The sequence below is a fragment of the Lathyrus oleraceus genome, chromosome 2, assembly GCF_024323335.1.
Source record: "Lathyrus oleraceus cultivar Zhongwan6 chromosome 2, CAAS_Psat_ZW6_1.0, whole genome shotgun sequence".
NCBI classification, from domain to species: domain Eukaryota; kingdom Viridiplantae; phylum Streptophyta; class Magnoliopsida; order Fabales; family Fabaceae; genus Lathyrus; species Lathyrus oleraceus.
This window is the reverse complement of record NC_066580.1, coordinates 111387971-111400217: the sequence shown is the minus strand read 5'-3', so window position 1 is coordinate 111400217 and position 12247 is coordinate 111387971.

Here is a 12247-nt window from a genome sequence, read left to right as displayed (position 1 = left end):
CTCTCTCTCTCTCTCTCTCTCTCTCTCTCTCTCTCTCTCTCTCTCTCTCTCTCTCTCTCTCTCTTGTCGCAACGCGAAAAACAACCGGCGGAAAAAAAATAGTTTACAAAGCCGCCACCGACGCTACTCATCCTATGACGGAAAGGAAGCGCATGACTAACCTAAGAAAGGGAAAGGAACTGTCTTACGACCAGAGATTGCAAGGTACGGGAGTCGGTTACGCAAGGGGAAGGTATTAGCACCCCTCACGTCCGCCGTACTCGACGGGATCCACGCTCAAAAGATAGCTCAAAGAATAGAATAAGGTTGCTAATGAACTACTCAAAGAAATTGTACAAACTGAAATAAGAAAACAGGTGAAAGAAGACGGAGGAAGTGGACTCGGCAGGATGTTGCATCCTGGGCCTATGTAGTTTGTCAGAAACAAACATCAGAGTCAACGTAGTTCGGGGAAATAGGGAACATGCTCGCTAGGACATCGCATCCTATGCCTACGTATCTTCTCTATCCAGAGGAAGAATCAGAGCACTCGTAGCTCGACTAACGCACGCCGAAACAAAACGCCAAAAGGAGATGCTGAGACGTCAAAGAAACACTCAACAGGAAACAGAATGCCAATACATGGACTTACGCCTGACTCCCAACAACAAACACAAAAGGAAACAGAATGCCAATACATGGACTTATATCCGACTCCCAACAACAACAAACAAAAGGAAACAGAATGCCAATACATGGACTTACATCCGACTCCAAACAAACCCAAAACAAGGAAACAGAATGCCAATACATGGACTTACATCCGACTCCAAACAAACCCAAAACAAGGAAACAGAATGCCAATACATGGACTTATATCCGACTCCTAACAATAACAAACGCTAACCAATGTACACCAAAGAAAAAGTTATCAGATTACCCCAACAAAGTAATCAAAAATCCAAAGATGAACCCCGAAGATGAACCCCAAGTGAGTGACAACCGTCACAAATGAACCCCAAAGATGATAACCATCATCACAAATGAACCACAAGTGAGTGACAACCGTCACAAATGAACCCCAAGCGAATCTCAAAGATGAACCCCATAAGGTATAAACATACCACACACGCCCACGCTGGACGAACAAGTACTCACACCAAAACAAAGAAGAGGGTGAACACACGCAAGATAACACAGCAAAAAAGAAAAAGGGTGCCCGGAGAGATTTCGCTCAATCTCCTGCCTACGTATCTCATCTGGTATGAGAATCAGGGCGACGTAGTTCCCCTTAACAGGGGAAACAACAAACTAATAGGGAGTCTGGAACTCGATCCTAATAGTTGTCATGCAAACAATATCCCTAAGTCTGGAATAAGGGTGATGAACACACACAAAACCAAAACAACAACAAAAAATAGGTGCCCAGAGAGATTGCTCGCAACCTCCTGCCTACGTATCTCATCTGGTATGAGAATCAGGGCGACGTAGTTCCCCTTAACAAGGGTACAACACTCTCCTAACCAGAGACCAGGGAAACAACAAACTAATAGGGAGACTAAGACTCGAGCCTAATAGTTGTCATGCAATCAACAATCCCTAAGTTGAGGTCTCTAACATGCATCCTACTTCCTCAGAAGTCAATCATACAACTCCTACAGAAATGGAGATGAGAAGAGGAAAGCAGATAAACACATTAACACAAGTGAACAAGCATCACTCACTATATCCACACAAGAGGCCCAAACAATGGGTAGGCTTTAGTCAAGAGGGGTCATATCAACCTCGACAAACAAGCCAAACTGTAAGGGGTAATCTGTAGCTCTTAACCACTAACATTGAGAGTTAGGGTGAAGCAGATCAAAGATGGAAATGAGGATGAGACCTCATGCTCTTAACCCTGGCCAGGGTGAGCTCAAATCAAAGGAAGCGTGGGGATCCAGAAAGAGGGACCCTATTCCACTTGACAGACTCTGTACAAAGATCTCGGGTACATGTTCAAAAGCATCAGCACGTAGTGCGAGCATAATGAACGACTCACTGAATAACGGGGCATTGATTGCTAATCCCTTTTATCCGTCAATTGCCTCTTCACTTAGGAGGACTTATCAAGTAACATGCCTAACTTGGAGGTGTTTGGCACAAATGTAAACAATCACAAACATAGCCTCTTAAGGAGGACTTCAGCCAAATGCCTGCCAAAAAGGTGACAGGACTTCCAGACTACATGGAGTAAGAGAATAGCTACCTAAGTGGTGTATCAACCACAATCCAAAGCTCAAGCAAGAGCTAAAAGCAAGCAACTAATATACCTGTACAAAAGCTAAACAGTTAATATCTCAGACAACCAATCAGAAAACAAACAGTGAAATCAATCAACTGTACACAATTCAATGAGTAATGGTCAAGCAATCAAATGAAGCAATGAGCTCAATATATCAACTCAAATCCCTACAAAACACAAAGAAGTCAGAACACAATCCAATTTACATCTCAAAAGGTGAGCAACTCAACCATTAATGCTAAGTGTCCAAACCTGAAACACAAGTCAAGGTTAGTTCATGTACAAAACACTAGTACAAAGACTAGGTTCAAAACCAAATCAAATGATCAAAACAGAAGTCAATCTTTTGCACAAAGCAAGTTCAAACAATCAATAAAATTTCCTAAAAAGGACCAACATCAATTCATAAGGCAAAGGCATCAAATGATCAATGTAAAGCAAAGGCCACCAAAGGTGCACAAAATGGACATCCAAATTAGGAAATCCAAATCAAAACAGAAATGCATCCAATGGCTATGAAATTTTTTCTGTAAGTTTCTCATGTCATGAACAAACAATGTGCAAAAAATCAAATCCAGAAGAGTTCAAATGATAGATGAACAAAAATGCACAAATGCAATGCCAAAAATGTGACACAAATTGTCACATTATATCTTCATGTGTCAAAAACAATGATAACATATGATAAAAATTCCAAACCAATTATCAAAAATTCATATCACATGTGAAGATCAATCATACAAAAATTAAATCAATTGGCTCAAAGATAAGCATTTCACAAAGCATTGATCACAACATGTCAAAATATCACCATGTTCATTCAAAATCACACATAAAAAATCCAGCACTCAACAATTCATGGAGATAATGCTATAAAAAACTAGACATTAAAACAGAAATATGAAAAAAGATTGGAGTCAATTTGGAGCATTTTACTATTTTTTATGATTTTTAGAAGATGAACAAAATAATATGAAATATTAAAATGAAATGGAGGGAAAACAATATTCAAATTAAATCAGAATTAATCTGAGTCACATGATAAGGCGCGCAAATCTGATCTAATGGTCCCAATTCAAACATCAAAATGCATAGTATCACTAATCTACATCAGCACACACATCAGCAAGTTAATCATGCGTGGCAAAGTCAAACAAATGAGAACCAATGGAACACACACATAAGCGCATCATCAGCATCCAACTCAGTTAAATGAAACGAAACATTTCATTTGATGATTCATCATGCACACACAGCAATTCAAACACATGTGGCTCGGTCAAGCGAATCTCAGCTAATGGAATGGACGACGCAAGCAATGACATGGCGAACACGTAGGACTAAAACCCTAACAGTTGCAGAGACGCCGGAGCAAAGCTCCGGTCGTCTTCTCCGGCCAACCAGGCGGCGGAGCTCACAATTTTTTTCCAGATTTCAACAAAATGTACACCGTTCGAAAGCTCCTTCATCATACAATCCAAATCCATGATCCATTCATCCTAATTCAGGCTAGGTTTTACAAATCGATCAAAAACATTTTCAAGATCAAAACAGAAAGTTCACATAACATACTCATTTCTCATCCATTTTCAAAATTAAACATATCAACGTGCTCAGTGTAACACCCCGATAATAATAAAATAATTATTTAAAATTGAGTTAATAATTATTTATTAATTTAATTAAATAATTGGGAATTTTATTATTACTATTATTTGTTGGATTATTATTATTATTATTATTATTTGGAAAATATATAAGTTGGAAATAAGAGAAAAGAGCCTCATTTGGAACAGAAGGGTTTTCACGTGAAAAGTTGAGAAGCTGCAGAGAAGAGGAAAAAGGGCAAGAGAAAAACTGAAGAGCACGGTTGAAGAACGGAAAAGCTAAAGCTTAGAATCGCCGGATTAACTCAGGTAAGGGGGGTTTATCGTCGATTAATGGGTATTATGGGATAATATGTCGTGGGTAGTGATAAGCCGTCAAGTTAGCCCTAATTGGAACTGTATATGCTGAAATTGATGTTGGTTAAACTGTGTAAAATCTGTAAATTTAATCGGTAGTTGTGTGAGTCTTGAATGTTAGACTAGGGCAAGAACCCCAACCAAAAACTTGAATCGGTACTACCAATTTACCAAAACAAATTGTTATGTTTAGAGATGGTTTCAGATGAGGAAACGGCCGGAAAAACCGGATCTGCGTAAGCTGACAGAACCCTGGAATAATGCAGAAAATCTGAGTCTGCGCGCGAGCGGTCGACCATAGGGTCGGCGTGCGCTGACCCGTGAGGCATGCGCCGACTGCATGCGTCGACGCAAGGGACTTGTGCGCTGACCCGTGAGGCATGCGCCGACTGCATGCGTCGACGCAAAGGAGTTTCGCGCTGACTCCCTCCAGTTGAGCAGAGTGGAAAAATTGGATATTCAATGTGGTGTACATAATTGAGAGCTGACCTATGTTGGTATACGATGTGATAGGGAATTATACCCCGCTGTTGTGAGCAGTATAAGTATTAGTAGAGAGTGCTAATACTGTGTTTAATTGAATTGCATAATAATGATGTGTTGATGATGTATGATGGCATGCATAGTGATGTGAATGTATATATTATGCCTGTGTTGTGAATGGACTGTTGTATGGCTTATATGTGTGAGCTTATGTCCGTTGTGAATTGTTGTTGATGCTGCATTGCTAGATGATTAGCGTGCATAGCATAGCCTTCGGGGCTGTAGCTAATTCCCACGGTGAGGAATTGGTGAGTGAGTCATTAGATCTCAAATGAGTGGGACTAGTGAGCTTAGTAGCCGTATCTGGATTTGATCGGTGAGCTTGAACTATATGTTCAAGAATAGTCGGTACCGCATGTGTAGAGTCTCATGGCATAATGAATGTATGGCATATAATATGAATGGATGTATTCCAGTACTATATGTGTGTGGTGTGTTGTGTTGTTGATGTTGATTGTGGTCAAGAATCTACTGTTAAGTATGTTGTTGGAACGGATATTGCTGTTGCTGAATGCGTAGTATGATTAGGGTGATTTAATGCGTTAATTACTTAACATTACATAATGTTGTATAATGCTTATTTATCGATTGAGGAACTCACCCTTACACCTATTTTTCAGGTAACGAGAAATGAATCGAGTAGAAGCTAATGCTTGGAGTCTAGAGTAGTTCTTATGGGTCATGCTCTGATAGATGTAACATCGGGAGGGGGTGTTTTAATTAATTTGATATTGGTTGTTGAATGATTTACATGTATCGTGTTACATGCTTTACATTGATGTTGGATTTTATTCCGCTGCGAATTATGCAAAAGAACCTTATTTTGATTTAATAAATGAGCATGACAGGACATTTTGATAATTGTGGTGAAATGGTTGTGTGACACCCTTCGGGGCATAATTACTCTGATGAATATATTGTTATTTGAAATTATAAAATTTTGGGGCATTTAGAAGGGTGTTACATTAGTGGTATCAGAGCATAGTCGGTCGAGTCGAGTCGTAGTTATTCTGTTTCCCCTGTACGGGATAGGTGTTGTGTAACCCTATCAGTACTTATTGTTTTAGTTTGTTTGGGTTTCAGAATAGAGATGGCTGGAAGAGGTAGAGACGATGCTGCGATTGCTGAGGCTCTGGGTATGCTAGCTGGAGTACTTGGAGGGAATCCAAATGTTATGGGAATGGGAACTGCTCGTCAGTTGAGTGAGTTCCAGAAGAACAATCCTCCAATGTTCAAGGGAGCATACGATCCAGATGGCGCTCAGAAGTGGTTGAAGGAGATAGAGAGGATCTTCAGAGTAACTGAGTGTGCTGATAACCAGAAGGTCAGGTTCGGTACGCATATGCTGTCAGAGGAAGCTGATGATTGGTGGGTTGCTACCCGCACTGAGTTGGAATCCGCTGGGAATGCTGAGATTACTTGGGCTGTGTTCAGAGAGAGATTTCTGAGGAAGTATTTTCCCGAGGATGTCAGAGGAAAGAAAGAGATAGAATTCTTGGAATTGAAGCAGGGTAACCGGACTGTTACTGAGTATGCTGCGAAGTTCACCGAGCTGTCAAAGTACTATACTCCCTATAATGATGCTGCTGGAGAATTTTCGAAATGTGTGAAGTTTGAGAACGGGTTGCGTCCTGAGATCAAACAAGCTATTGGATATCAGAGGATCAGAGTGTTTTCTGACTTGGTTGACTGTTGCAGAATTTTTGAACAGGATTCCAAGGCTAGAGCAGAGAGCTATCAGCAGAGGGTTGATAGGAAGGGTAAGAATCAGATGGATCGTGGAAAACCGTATGCAGCTGGCAGAGGTTTTCAGAAGCAGAGTGGGATGAAGAGGCCTAGTGGGGGAGACTCTAGTGCTCCTGTTAAGTGTTATAGATGTGGTCGGGCTGGACATCGTGTTCATGAGTGTACCAGTGCTGAGATGAAGTGTTTCAAGTGTGGCAAGGGTGGTCATTTGGCTGCAGAGTGTCGGTTGAAGACTGTAACTTGTTTCAACTGTGGAGAGTTGGGTCATATCAGTCCACAGTGTCCTAAGCCGAAGAAGGAGAATCAGTCAGGAGGCAAGGTTTTTGCTCTATCAGGTTCTGAGACTTCTGCAGATGATCGTTTGATCAGAGGTACGTGTTATATTAATGGCTTTCCTCTTGTAGCTATTATTGACACAGGTGCAACTCATTCTTTTATATCCTTGGATTGTGCTGTGAAACTTAAGTTAGAGATATCTGAGATGTTGGGTAGTATGGTGATTGATACTCCTGCGAAGGGTTCAGTGACTACTACTTCAGTTTGTTTGAGTTGTCCTTTGAGTATTTTTGGTAGGGATTTTGGGATAGACCTTGTGTGTCTTCCTCTAGTACAGATTGACGTTATCTTGGGTATGAACTGGTTGGTGTTTAACCGGGTTTCTATCAATTGTTTTGATAAGACTGTGATATTTCCTGAAGTTGAGGAAGAAAAGAGTTTGTTTCTATCAGCGAGGCAGGTGAATGAGGAAGTGGCAGATGGGGCAGAATTGTTTATGCTGTTAGCGACTTTGGAGGCTAAAGATAAACTGGTGATTCGTGATCTAGCAGTGGTGTGTGACTTTCCTGATGTATTTCCGGAAGAAGTGAATGAATTGCCGCCAGAGCGTGAAGTTGAGTTCTCGATCGATTTGGTACCTGGTACTAGACCGATATCGATGGCTCCGTATCGTATGTCTGCTATTGAGTTAGCTGAATTGAAGAGTCAGCTGGAAGATCTGTTGGATAAGAAATTCATTCGTCCGAGTGTATCACCGTGGGGTGCACCAGTGTTGTTGGTTAAGAAGAAGGAAGGTACTATGAGGTTGTGTGTGGACTACAGGCAACTGAATAAAGTGACGATCAAGAATCGGTATCCCTTGCCGAGGATTGATGATTTGATGGATCAGTTGGTTGGTGCGAGTGTGTTCAGCAAGATAGACTTGAGATCTGGGTATCATCAGATACGTGTGAAGACTGAGGATATTCAGAAGACTGCTTTCAGAACAAGGTATGGACATTATGAGTATTCTGTAATGCCTTTTGGTGTGACTAATGCGCCTGGAGTATTTATGGAGTATATGAATAGGGTTTTTCATCCGTACCTGGACAAGTTTGTTGTGGTGTTTATTGATGACATTTTGGTGTATTCGAAATCTGAAGAAGAGCATTCTGAGCATTTGAGATTGGTTTTAGGAGTTCTACGAGAAAAGAAGTTGTTTGCTAAACTCTCTAAATGTGAATTTTGGTTAGAAGAGGTTAGTTTTCTTGGTCATGTGATTTCAAGAGGTGGTGTTGCTGTTGATCCTTCTAAGATAGAAGCGGTATCTAAGTGGGAAGCTCCTAAGTCTGTTGCTGAGATTCGAAGTTTCCTTGGTTTGGCCGGTTATTATAGGAAGTTCATTGAGGGATTTTCTAAGTTGGCGTTACCGTTGACGATGTTGACCAGAAAGGGGCAAGCGTTCGTTTGGGACTCAAAATGTGAAGAAGGTTTCCAAGAGTTAAAGAGGAGGTTGACTACTGCTCCTATTCTGATATTACCGAGTTCGTCGGAACCATTTGAGGTTTACTGTGATGCTTCATTGTTGGGTTTGGGTGGTGTGTTGATGCAGAATAAGCAGGTTATAGCTTATGCTTCGAGACAGCTGAGGGTTCATGAGAGGAACTATCCGACGCATGATTTAGAGTTGGCAGCTGTGGTATTTGTTCTGAAATTATGGAGACATTATTTGTACGGGTCAAGATTTGAAGTTTTCAGTGACCATAAGAGTTTAAAGTATCTGTTTGATCAGAAAGAGCTGAATATGAGACAGAGGAGATGGTTAGAGTTTCTGAAGGATTATGACTTTGGTTTGAATTACCATCCGGGTAAAGCAAACGTAGTGGCTGATGCATTGAGTCGGAAATCATTACATATGTCTATGTTAATGGTTAAGGAATTGGATTTAATTGAACAGTTTAGAGATTTGAGTTTGGTGTGTGAGAGCACTCACAATAGTGTTAAATTGGGAATGTTGAAGTTAACAAGTGGTATTCTGGATGAGATTGGAGAAGGTCAGAAATCTGATATGCTTTTGGTTGATAAGTTGACTCTAGTGAATCAAGGCCAAGGTGGTGAATTCAGAGTTGATGAGAATGGTATTTTGAAATTTGGTAATCGGGTGTGTATTCCGGATGTTACTGAGCTTAAGAAGAGTATTCTTGAGGAAGGACATCGTAGTGGATTGAGTATTCATCCGGGAGCTACGAAGATGTATCATGATTTGAAGAAGTTATTTTGGTGGCCGGGAATGAAAAGAGAAATTGCGAGTTTTGTTTACTCCTGTTTGACTTGTCAGAAGTCAAAGATTGAGCATCAGAAGCCGTCTGGGCTAATGCAACCGTTGGCTATTCCAGAGTGGAAGTGGGATAGTATCAGTATGGATTTTGTTTCTGGTTTACCGAGGACGAGTAAGAATTTTGAAGCTATTTGGGTGATTGTTGACAGATTGACGAAATCGGCTCATTTCATTCCGATCAGAATGGATTATCCGTTAGAAAGATTAGCCGAGTTGTATATTGAGAAGATCGTAAGTTTGCATGGTATTCCGTCGAGTATTGTTTCGGACAGAGATCCTAGATTTACATCGAAGTTCTGGGAAAGTTTGCAGAGGGCGTTGGGAACTAAGCTGAGATTGAGTTCTGCATATCATCCGCAGACTGATGGTCAGACTGAGAGGACGATTCAGTCATTAGAGGATCTGTTGAGGGCTTGTGTTTTGGAAAAAGGAGGTGCTTGGGATTGTTATTTGCCTTTGATTGAGTTTACCTACAACAATAGTTTTCATTCGAGCATTGGTATGGCACCGTTTGAAGCTTTGTATGGTAGGCGATGTCGGACACCTTTATGTTGGTATGAGTCCGGTGAGAGTGCTGTGGTTGGACCAGAGATTGTTCAACAGACTACAGAAAAGATTAAGATGATTCAGGAGAAGATGAGGATTGCTCAGAGTCGTCAGAAGAGTTATCATGACAAGAGGAGGAAGTCACTTAAGTTCCAAGAGGGAGATCATGTGTTTCTTCGTGTTACTCCGATAACTGGCGTTGGTCGAGCTTTGAAGTCAAAGAAGTTGACACCTCGATTCATTGGTCCTTATCAGATTTTAGAAAGGATAGGAGAGGTAGCCTATCGTGTCGCCTTACCGCCGTCGCTTGCGAATTTGCATGAGGTTTTTCATGTGTCTCAGTTGAGGAGGTATATTCATGATCCGTCGCATGTAATCCAAGTAGATGATGTACAGGTGAGAGATAACCTGACTGTTGAAACATCACCTATGAGGATCGAGGATCGAGAGTTGAAGCAGTTGCGGGGTAAAGAGATTGCCTTGGTGAAGGTAGCTTGGGGAGGGCCAGCAGGTGGCAACGTGACTTGGGAACTGGAGAGTAAGATGAAGGAATCTTACCCAGAGTTGTTCGCTTGAGGTATGTTTTCGAGGACGAAAACTCTTTTAGTGGGGGAGAGTTGTAACACCCCGATAATAATAAAATAATTATTTAAAATTGAGTTAATAATTATTTATTAATTTAATTAAATAATTGGGAATTTTATTATTACTATTATTTGTTGGATTATTATTATTATTATTATTATTTGGAAAATATATAAGTTGGAAATAAGAGAAAAGAGCCTCATTTGGAACAGAAGGGTTTTCACGTGAAAAGTTGAGAAGCTGCAGAGAAGAGGAAAAAGGGCAAGAGAAAAACTGAAGAGCACGGTTGAAGAACGGAAAAGCTAAAGCTTAGAATCGCCGGATTAACTCAGGTAAGGGGGGTTTATCGTCGATTAATGGGTATTATGGGATAATATGTCGTGGGTAGTGATAAGCCGTCAAGTTAGCCCTAATTGGAACTGTATATGCTGAAATTGATGTTGGTTAAACTGTGTAAAATCTGTAAATTTAATCGGTAGTTGTGTGAGTCTTGAATGTTAGACTAGGGCAAGAACCCCAACCAAAAACTTGAATCGGTACTACCAATTTACCAAAACAAATTGTTATGTTTAGAGATGGTTTCAGATGAGGAAACGGCCGGAAAAACCGGATCTGCGTAAGCTGACAGAACCCTGGAATAATGCAGAAAATCTGAGTCTGCGCGCGAGCGGTCGACCATAGGGTCGGCGTGCGCTGACCCGTGAGGCATGCGCCGACTGCATGCGTCGACGCAAGGGACTTGTGCGCTGACCCGTGAGGCATGCGCCGACTGCATGCGTCGACGCAAAGGAGTTTCGCGCTGACTCCCTCCAGTTGAGCAGAGTGGAAAAATTGGATATTCAATGTGGTGTACATAATTGAGAGCTGACCTATGTTGGTATACGATGTGATAGGGAATTATACCCCGCTGTTGTGAGCAGTATAAGTATTAGTAGAGAGTGCTAATACTGTGTTTAATTGAATTGCATAATAATGATGTGTTGATGATGTATGATGGCATGCATAGTGATGTGAATGTATATATTATGCCTGTGTTGTGAATGGACTGTTGTATGGCTTATATGTGTGAGCTTATGTCCGTTGTGAATTGTTGTTGATGCTGCATTGCTAGATGATTAGCGTGCATAGCATAGCCTTCGGGGCTGTAGCTAATTCCCATGGTGAGGAATTAGTGAGTGAATCATTGTGGAGTTGTCGTTGATGTTTGCATACTAGATGATTAGTGTGCATAGTCTAGCCTTCGGGGCTGTAGCTAATTCCCACGGTGAGGAATTGGTGAGTGAGTCATTAGATCTCAAATGAGTGGGACTAGTGAGCTTAGTAGCCGTATCTGGATTTGATCGGTGAGCTTGAACTATATGTTCAAGAATAGTCGGTACCGCATGTGTAGAGTCTCATGGCATAATGAATGTATGGCATATAATATGAATGGATGTATTCCAGTACTATATGTGTGTGGTGTGTTGTGTTGTTGATGTTGATTGTGGTCAAGAATCTACTGTTAAGTATGTTGTTGGAACGGATATTGCTGTTGCTGAATGCGTAGTATGATTAGGGTGATTTAATGCGTTAATTACTTAACATTACATAATGTTGTATAATGCTTATTTATCGATTGAGGAACTCACCCTTACACCTATTTTTCAGGTAACGAGAAATGAATCGAGTAGAAGCTAATGCTTGGAGTCTAGAGTAGTTCTTATGGGTCATGCTCTGATAGATGTAACATCGGGAGGGGGTGTTTTAATTAATTTGATATTGGTTGTTGAATGATTTACATGTATCGTGTTACATGCTTTACATTGATGTTGGATTTTATTCCGCTGCGAATTATGCAAAAGAACCTTATTTTGATTTAATAAATGAGCATGACAGGACATTTTGATAATTGTGGTGAAATGGTTGTGTGACACCCTTCGGGGCATAATTACTCTGATGAATATATTGTTATTTGAAATTATAAAATTTTGGGGCATTTAGAAGGGTGTTACACTCAGCAATGCAAGA